We start from the raw sequence: 9,848 nt of genomic DNA, 5'->3' as shown, positions 1-9,848 counted from the left end.
TATATAAGCTAAGAAATGTTGGGATTCGGGGCTATCTATTGATGTGGATAATGACTTCTCAGTTGGACGTCAACAAGGCGTACGGGTGAACTCTAAGTTGTCAAACTGGGAAACTGTGTTCAGTGGAGTCCCCCTGGGAACAGTTTTGGGGCCAGTGTCATTCCTTTTGTACTTAAATGACTTCCCTCGTCTACTATCGTCATCGGTCTTGCTATATGTTGACGAGGTCAAGATATCGAGAACAATAAAAAGTAAGGATGATAGCTTAGAACTCCAAAATGACCCGGGGCAATTATCTGAATGGTCCCAAACCTGACAGTTGCCGATAAATACTTCCAGGTGTATTGTGATGCAGATTTGTCGTCAAGGTACAGATACATACACGATGGATAACACTGAACTACCTATTGTCCAAACACACAATGACTTGGGACTCATCATTAGCCAAGACTTAAAGACTACTGCACACTGCCGTGTAATAGCCACCAAAGGTTTTCGAACTTTATGGTCAATATGTAGGGCTTTAGTCATATGGAAGCTAAAACATTTTTTGACTTTGTATACAGTGTTCGTGCGTCCTCAACTTGAGTGCTGCATACAAGCGGCTAGACTTTGCTTAAAAAATGACAGTGAACCTTTGGAAAAGGTACAGAGAACAGCAACTAAGCCGATTCCTGGAATAGCGAAGCTCCCGTATGATGATAGACTGACCAAGCTAAACCTATTCCCGCTGCCATATGGAAGAACCAGAGGAGACTTGATTCCCATCGAATCATCAACGAGTGGGACTCATAACCTCAGCACGTGGTTGAGGCTCCGTCCGTCGACTCTTTCAAAAGAAAGTTGGGTCAACTGAGAGACCATCATTGGCAGGACTAACACAGGTTATCAAGCCTTCCGTTCTCCCCGAGCTTCAGTCTTCAGTCTTCAGTAATAGGGATAGTAGGCTTATGAACCTGTGTTAATCCTGACAGATTTCCTTACAGTGAAGGTCCAGCTTCTCTTTGAAATGGTTCACTGATGGTACTGATGCCATTTGTTCGGGTAATGCGTTCCAGTCATTGACCACTCGATGAGATAAATGGGACCCCACCTTTAGTTTATTAGATTGCGGTTTGTGAACCTTCTTGCTATGGCCTCGGAGATTATCAGTGCTGGAGGGAGCAAAAAGATAAGACATGTTGACACCAAATCATAATTAAAGATACGAAATGCCAGTATAAGGTCACCTCGTGTCCTACGATAAGATAAGGGGAAAAGGTTTAGACGTTTCAAACGCTCATCGTAAGAGAGTTTAGGAAGACCCTTCACTAATTTTGTCCCCACACGCTGGAAACGCTCAAGTGAATTAGTATCTTTCATCAGACATGGGCTAGTTGCTTGGATACAGTATTCTAAGTGTGACCTTACATAGGTGGGATATGAAATTCGAAATATCTCCACGTCAAAGCGAAGCGACAATAGCGCAGGATAATCTTTGGAAGAAGCCGCGCTGCAGCGCGTAGTAGTTTTCAAGTCGTGACTTAGAGTTACTCCTAAGTCTTTATGCTCTTGAACGCATGGAAGGGATTTACCATTAATGGTATAATGGTAACTAATATCGTGCCCGATGTACATGAACATGCTCTTCCTGGAATTAACTTCCATGCCCCAATCATGAGCCCATCTAACTAATTTGTCTGAATCAGCTTGCAGATGACAACGATCAGTCTCACTTCTTATTGTTATCCAGATTTTAACATCATCCGCAAACAATAATGTCGAAGACTTAAGTAATAAAGGTAGTTCATCAACATACAGAAGGAAAAACAAAGGGCCTAAGATGGTGCCTTGGGGTACACCACTTTTGACCGGTTTCCATTCGGATAGCGTTCCATTGACCCTCACTCTCTGTCTGCGGTCACATAAGAAGCTTCCTATCCATTTCTGTATAGCACCTGCTATTCCAAAGCTCGAGAGCTTCTGCATAAGACCTAAAAGTGAAACCTTGTCAAACGTTTTTCTAAAATCTATGAATATCACTTCGACAGACAGGCCGTTGTCTAGGGCAGCTGTCCAATCCTATCTCGCAATGAGTAAGTTAGTTAAGCATGAACGCTTGTTACGAAACCCACGTTACTCGGGAGTTAACAGATTATACGAATCTATGTGAAAGTGAAGTGAAACTGAGAACACGTAACACCAACACTTTCTGTCGATATTTTCAAAACGTGATTGTACCTCCCTATTGTTACAAACTGAAAGGACTGATATATGTCACTTACTGAAGTCCGATGGGAACGTAAGAATACTGCCCGACATACCGTATTCTGAACGAAATCTCATCCGGAACATCCCTAAGGAATCTCGCGAGGCGTTTTTCCGTGGACGAAATATCATTGTGCAAGGTGTGCCGGAAAATATGGACCCAACTCAAGCAAACTCTGATATTCGGGAATGGAAACTCATCAAGCATTCCTTAAAACTCAAGAACATATTGACCCAACAGGTAATGCGACTGGCCAAGAGAGACGGAGACTCTAGGCCCCGGCTGCTGAAGATAACCTTCCCCTCCTCCCACATGGCGGCTGCAACTCTGGAAGCATTTCGTGCCAATAGACGTCGGTTGCCAACTGGCATCCATATGCATCCGGATAGGCCCCACGACAGCAGGATCAAGCACAAACGAAAGCTGGAGCTGACAATTCCACTCGTGGACTGTCTTGATCATAAAAAAAAACGTGTAAAGGACAGGGACTACCAACTCGGTAAACATCGTATAGGTAGGCTACCTGTCCACTCACACACGGCTCATATAGACAAACAAGAAGAAGCTCACGCGTTCCAAATTGAAAGCATAAACTGCCTATACACGAACGCCGCGAGCTTGCCAAACAAAATGGATGAGCTACGTGAACTTAGCAACGCTAATGATGCCCATCTGATAGGAATATCCGAAACTTGGATAACGTCTCAGTTTACGGACAAGGAGTTAGCAATAACTGGGGTGTCTTTATTTCGCAACGACAGAAAAACAGGAATGGGGGGTGGGGTAGCACTATACATACGGTCATGCCTGGATGCGCACCAACTTCATAACCGAGAGTTTCACAATCTTGACGAGTCAGTATGGTGCTCAGTAAGATTATCTACCACCTCGAGGTGCCTAGTTGGGGTCGTTTACAGGAAGCCCACTGCCGACATCGAATATGACAAACGTCTGCTGGAAGGATTAACTCGCTCTACGCGTCTCGGATTCTCTCATATCCTGATTCTAGGGGATTTCGATCTCCCTAGAATCAACTTCGTGGAACATACATACATTGGTGGTGCCAACTCTACTGAAGCTCTGTTCTTCAACCTTATCGGCGACCTGGGATTATTTGAAAATGTGAAGTCGGCAACCCGTTGGAGAAACAGTCAGACGCCGTCGCGCTTAGACTGGGTATTCACAAATGAAGAATTCCTAGTTGACGACCTCTCAATCCTGGCTCCTCTGGGGAAAAGTGATCACGCCGTCTTATCATTCAGCTTTGTCAGCAAAACGGAGCTAAGATATCCTACTAGCAACAAGCGCTGGAACTTCAAACGGTTGAATGTGTTAGCTTTACAGGACTATCTACAACAGGTGGATTGGGATGTTCACCCTCAAATTGAAGTGGATGCTCATTGGGATTTTTTAATGCACACGATCTTATGTGCTACTGAGCATTCAGTTCCTAAGATGGTCCCAAAAAGCTACAAGCAACCTGCAATCATCAAGAACCGCACTCGTCGTTTGCTAAGCCGCAAAAGGCACTGTTGGGCTGAATATAAACGAACTGATAACAACGGCACGTACAGGCAATACAAACATATAAGGAACATATGCACAAAGGCATTAAGAGAAGACAGGCTTCAGTTCCAGACCAAGCTTATCGATAGATTCGTCTCCAGTCCGAAAAGCTTGTTCAGTTATGCAGCTTCTCTTCGACAAGGCAAAACTGGAGTTTCCCAACTGCTTGGTCCTAATGGCCCGACCAATAACGACAGTGATGCCGCTAACCTTTTGGCTGAACAATACTCCCGGACATTCCAGCTGACCCACATCAACCATACTGACGAAAGCTTCATCTGCACCTGTACAGGACTTTCCGAAGTGGACCTGAGTGCTGACCTGGTGCTCCGTAAACTGCAGAACCTAAGGAAAGACACTTCTCCTGGTCCGGACATGGTTCATTCCACTGTATTGAGGGAAGCAGCTTCAATCCTGGCGACACCACTTGGCGTGATGTTTTCACACTCGCTAAGCAGAGGCAAACCACCGGAAATATGGAAGCTGGCCCACATCACACCAATTTTCAAAGGAGGTCGACGCAGTGAACCCTCAAGCTACCGACCAGTGGCCCTTCTCTCCATACCTTCAAAAATTATGGAATCCCTAGTATTCGACGGCATACTAGAACACTTATCATCCTCAAAGTTTTTCTCGCCTCAACAGCATGGTTTCAGAAAAGGTCATTCTTGTATGATCAACCTGCTGACTGCGGTGGATAGATGGACAACCATCCTTGATCGCAAGGGGAAGGTTGACGTCATCTACCTGGACTTTTCAAAAGCTTTTGATAGGGTCAACCATGCATGTCTTATCAAGGAGCTTGGACGATTGGGTATAAAACCCCCTTTAATTGATTGGCTCTCTTCATATTTAGAAAACCGACACTTTAAGGTCAGGGTTAACTTCACTCTCTCTAAGGCTATGGAATGTCCTAGTGGGGTCCCCCAGGGTTCAATACTAGGACCTCTTCTCTTCTTGATTTATATTAGCGATCTTCCTCAACAAGTTTCATCTGACTTATTGCTTTTTGCTGATGATGTGAAACTTTGGAGAGAGATACGTAATCATAATGATACACTAGTTCTTCAGGAGGATCTGACTCGACTTCAAAGTTGGGCAGACGACAACGGACTTACCTTCAACACTTCAAAGTGCAAGGTAGTTCATCTGAGACATGTTGCAGACTATAGTTATAACTTAGGTAACTCACCTCTAGAAGTTTCCCAAGTTGAAAAAGATTTAGGAGTGTTGGTACCCTACGACCTGAAATCGTATGCGAACTGTGACAAAAACGCCTCTCAAGCAAACCTTGCACTGGTAACATTGAAGCGCATTTTTGGCCAGTTTGACGGTAGAACCTTCCATATAATCTTCAACAGTTTTATTCGTCCCCACTTAGAGTACGGAAACATAGTATTTCCTCCCTCCCTCCAAAAGGATAAGGTCACTCTGGAACGTATACAACGTCGAGCCACGAAATCAGTTCGGGGTCTCAAATTCAAACCTTATGAAGAGCGCCTCAAATCACTTAACCTTTACCCGTTAGAGTACAGGCGTCTTAGAGGTGATCTTCTTATGACTTATAGTATCCTTAATACTTCTGGTCATCCCCTTAAACAACTTCTTAAGCTTAGTCATAACACTAACCTCAGAGGTAACACCCAGAAATTGGAGACCCTACATAGCAGAACAGACTGCAGACACAACTTCTACTCCGTTAGAGTTGTCAAGTGTTGGAACTCGCTGCCGACTGAGCTAGTCCAAGCGACCTCCCAGGAGTCCTTTAAGAGGAAACTTGACTTATTCTTAAGGACTAAGGATAACATATTATTATGATTTACCAAACTCTTTTTTTTCCTCTATTATCGTTCATATACCTAGGTTCTTACCTGGAGGTATTGGTGATCCACTGCTACCAGACACGGAAGCCCGTTAAGCGGAAGCTTCTTCTATTCCGTCCTCAACCATTTGAACCATTTGAACCATTTATGTCAAGAGACCTCCTATCGTTATTACTGAAGACCAAGATTTAGAGATTGAGGTTTGAAGGTTTTGCTACTTTTCAAATGCTCCCAAGGTTGATTTCAGCAGTTTAAAATATTGTTGTGCTACATGTTTTCGTATGAAGTTAATGCACCTGTTTATAAATTCGAAGGTGGTTTGAATTTCTATTTCGAATTTTTCATTCTCAGTTTATGTGACGAGCAGTGCATTTTGAATTGCTCGCACTACAAGAGTTGTTGATCGTATACATACTTATATATTTATAAATGTATATTTAACGACTTAAGTTATCAGTTTTATCTTATAGTATTCGTAATAAGTCACAATCTTTTAGCTCATGTCAATAATGAGTGCGAGAGTTCATCAATCACACGCTTTTTCCCATAGCACGTTTTTAGGGTCGTTTTCCGAATAAGCATGGACTAGAAATTATTTGTGAATTTTTTGGATTTTCTGTATTTGCTGCTCAGTCAGAGTCTTGTCGAAGAGAAAGATAGATGTATATTGGTACTTAAGGGATAAGTTTATTATTACAAGGAGTATGTTATCTTGGCATTTCCGATTTTGAGAGGTCTTGTAATGTTTCAAAACTCCGATTTCTAACATCACAATAAATGCCCTCAATAATTCACACGATTTTGTTAACTAATCGGAATAACTTGTTGGTTACGCATACAAACCTGTCTGTCTTTAACCTCTCAGCGTACCCCTACGTCAGGCAATATTGCACAGAGAAATGTTGAAATTGTATCCATGTTTGATTTCATCACTCAGTTTAAACTTACAATCCAGTACATTTCTTGTAGATCCTTGACTTAAACCTTTCTTGCCACGCCAACACTACTCGTTTGGAAGCCCCACCACAAGTCATGAAGTCACTTGTTACGACAGTTATTCTTGTGACATGCTAATAGGGTTTGTCTCACAGTCATCTAGTCGAGCTAAAGCAGTTATATCGAATGTCTTTTTGTTCCATTCTCTGCTCTGAAGGGTAGTTTTAATACTTAGATCAAAATGTCAGGCAGTAAGGATCCATATAGTTCACACTTTTATGGGGTGGTAGAGTAAGTCCATATCTTCACCTCGGTAAAACTACAAATTCAGTAGACCATTAATCCCAAATATTGGGCGGTAATAATAAAACTCGCATTTGAATTTGTGTATTTCCCTTTGGCGAATCTCTGTTGTTAGTCATAAGACTATAAAATGTAAAAACGTTTTTCATGCATAGTTCACGTTTCTTAGTTGATCGACGTAAGGGCTAGTACAGATGTACATTCTCCCAAATCACCACACTATACAAACATTAGTTTAATAAGATAAATAAATAAAGAGGTCGGAATAATGTAGTAGCAATGAAAGCAATACTAACTCTTGGAGATATGGTTCGAAAAGAAAGAGTCGAAATGTATGCATGCAGGAATACTAGAATCCAAGATCTAGAGGAAGATAAGTAGTTAATATACCTGCGTCATTGTGAAAGATTCTGACATATATTAACCACCTAACATCTTATCCCAACTAACTCCTATACTAGCTGAGATTAATTTTCAGAGTACTTACATATATACGTGACTCATGTTCAGACGACTCAAATCAATGAAAAGTCACGAATAGATCAACAGATTTATCTTCTGCACCCATTAACACCAGAATGACCTACTCTGTAGTTCCATTTGATTACAGAAATGCTTCAAAGGTATGTTAAAGTACTAGTTACTCATAGACATCTTTAACCCTTGAATGCTTGGTTTCACAGTCAAAAATATTGATTTGAGGACCATTTATACTACTTTAAGGCAAGGGTTCATTGTTTCTATGATTGTCATTTTGCTAAGTTAATCATTATTAATACTGGTTCTTTTCCCCTCTAGATTCCAAGTTTAAGAAAAACGTCACGATATTCCAGGTAGTCTCGTGGCAAATACAATTCATTTTCAAGCATCACTTTGTTAAGTAACAAGCTAAATATGGTTTCGAAGTAAGCTAGTGTCATAGTGTTCCTTTAATTCATTTATTTAATTTGAAATCTTTATAAAAGCTCGAAAGTTTTATCTACCGGAGATGTTATTATTTGTGGATATTTGATGAAAAGCAGACGTATTGAGTTGTTGCGTAAACTCCTGTGGAATGTATGTTCATTGTTGTTTTGTTTTCTTTTAAACGAAACTTTTTAATAAAACATCTTCAGCTTCACTGCATGAAACATTCTTCAGAATTCAGTATTCTAGTAAGTTGTTAATTGGTTTGTTAACTAATCCCTAGATTTGGCTGCACTATTTGCTTCCATGCTACATATCAGTGATTTAGTTACTAGGATTTCATTTGTTAATTATTGGTTATTTATTGAGATCACTAACGTGCTTAAGTCAAAAAACCACTGAAAACCCTAAAGCATTGGATAGCCGTTTCGTTCTGGTGTGGGACTCATCGGAATTAGCCACCCGTAAACTTACCACAGGTTATCAAACTTAGGACCTTTGGTCTTTTGCGTGAACGCTTAACCTCTAGACCTGTGAGCCAAAATCCAATCGTGTACATGTCTAGATTCAACCAATTTGAAATATTGCGCTATCGTCTACTGTCTTTAGTGGGTATCTTCCTTACATTCGACACGATCAAACTCTTTATCGCTATAACTCCAAACATTTCCCCTCTAAACTAGTTACTAGTAAGCACATGATAACTATCATGATGGGGGGTTGTAGAGATTGTTGGATATTTAAATGAGGTCGGTTCGTGATATCGATAACATTTAACAATCTTCACAACCCCCAAGCTGATCATTGGTTATTTAATCAACTGTAGTTTGTGTGTGTGCCAAAACTTTTATTATACACACGATACAAAACACGTCTGGCACAAAAAGGCTCCAAGAAATATGACGTACAAAGCAAAATGATTATATTGTTAAAAAATGAAGAAGGTTTTTCGCACACAAATCCCTTTATCATCTTGAAGAGAACAAGAACAAAAATTGCAGAAGCATAACATGAATTCACTTTGCTTTGTTAGGTTCTTATTAGCTGTTCACAACTTCTAATATCTGAAAGTCAAAACCAAATTTTTTTTAATTTTTATGTGCTCTCGAATTTTTTTTTTCAGTACTGGTCATCTTCATAATTGTATGTAGGCTGGAATTTTGCCCGGGCTCATAGACAGAAACAAGTAGTTTTCTTAGAAGTCCGCTCATCGAGCTTTGGACCAAAAGGTTTAATCATCCATGAGGCGGTGGCACGAAATCTCGAGCTGCAATTAAGTGATACCTGGTGACCAATGATAGACTTATATATCCGCAATCGCATTTTATTATTTGTGTGGCGTATATTTTGGTGCTCATTAGTACTAATATTTCTGTTCAAACAGACAAACAATGACTAAAATTTATTCATGTCTTTGCAATACTAAGCTGGCATATAATCACAACGAATTCCAATTACATTTATTATGCAAGTATTTTCAACCCACTTTAATTTTTAGTTATAAATTTACAAGTTGTAAGCAGCTGATAAGAACCTAGCCAAATCAAGTGGTTTCATGTTATCCTGCTCAAGTCTTTATTCTTACCCTTTTCAAGATAGAAGAGAGATAATCGTATTGAAAACGTACCAATAAAATGTATTATATGATATAATTGAAGTGAAATTTTAAATCTTGAAATTATTCTCTCCGAATTCATTTCTTCTTTTCGAATCACCTCTATGCCTAATGTTTTTTAATTTCGTCAGAGTTGGTGATATACTTTTGATATGTCAAGTATAAAGTAGCTTTCAGAACAAAATGAGACTAGCTAGGGAACTATTGAAAATCGGTAAGCACTGGATAGCTATTTCTTTCTAGTTTTAGACTCTTCATTAGTATTCTCTCAACCTTACGGCATTGCGACGTTAGTTGAAAATTATTAATAATAATAATAGTAAAATATGTCCCAACATTTTAATAGGAAGCTATAGTTGATGGAGTAAGTCAGGTTGGGGGTCCTACAGTGACTAGTCAATGTCAGCAGTGCGCATCCACGACCTCGCATCGCGAGATCGTGGATGCACAC

The sequence above is a fragment of the Schistosoma mansoni genome, chromosome 4 (genome assembly GCF_000237925.1).
Source record: "Schistosoma mansoni strain Puerto Rico chromosome 4, complete genome".
NCBI lineage: Eukaryota > Metazoa > Platyhelminthes > Trematoda > Strigeidida > Schistosomatidae > Schistosoma > Schistosoma mansoni.
Note: the sequence above shows the minus strand (reverse complement) of the source record.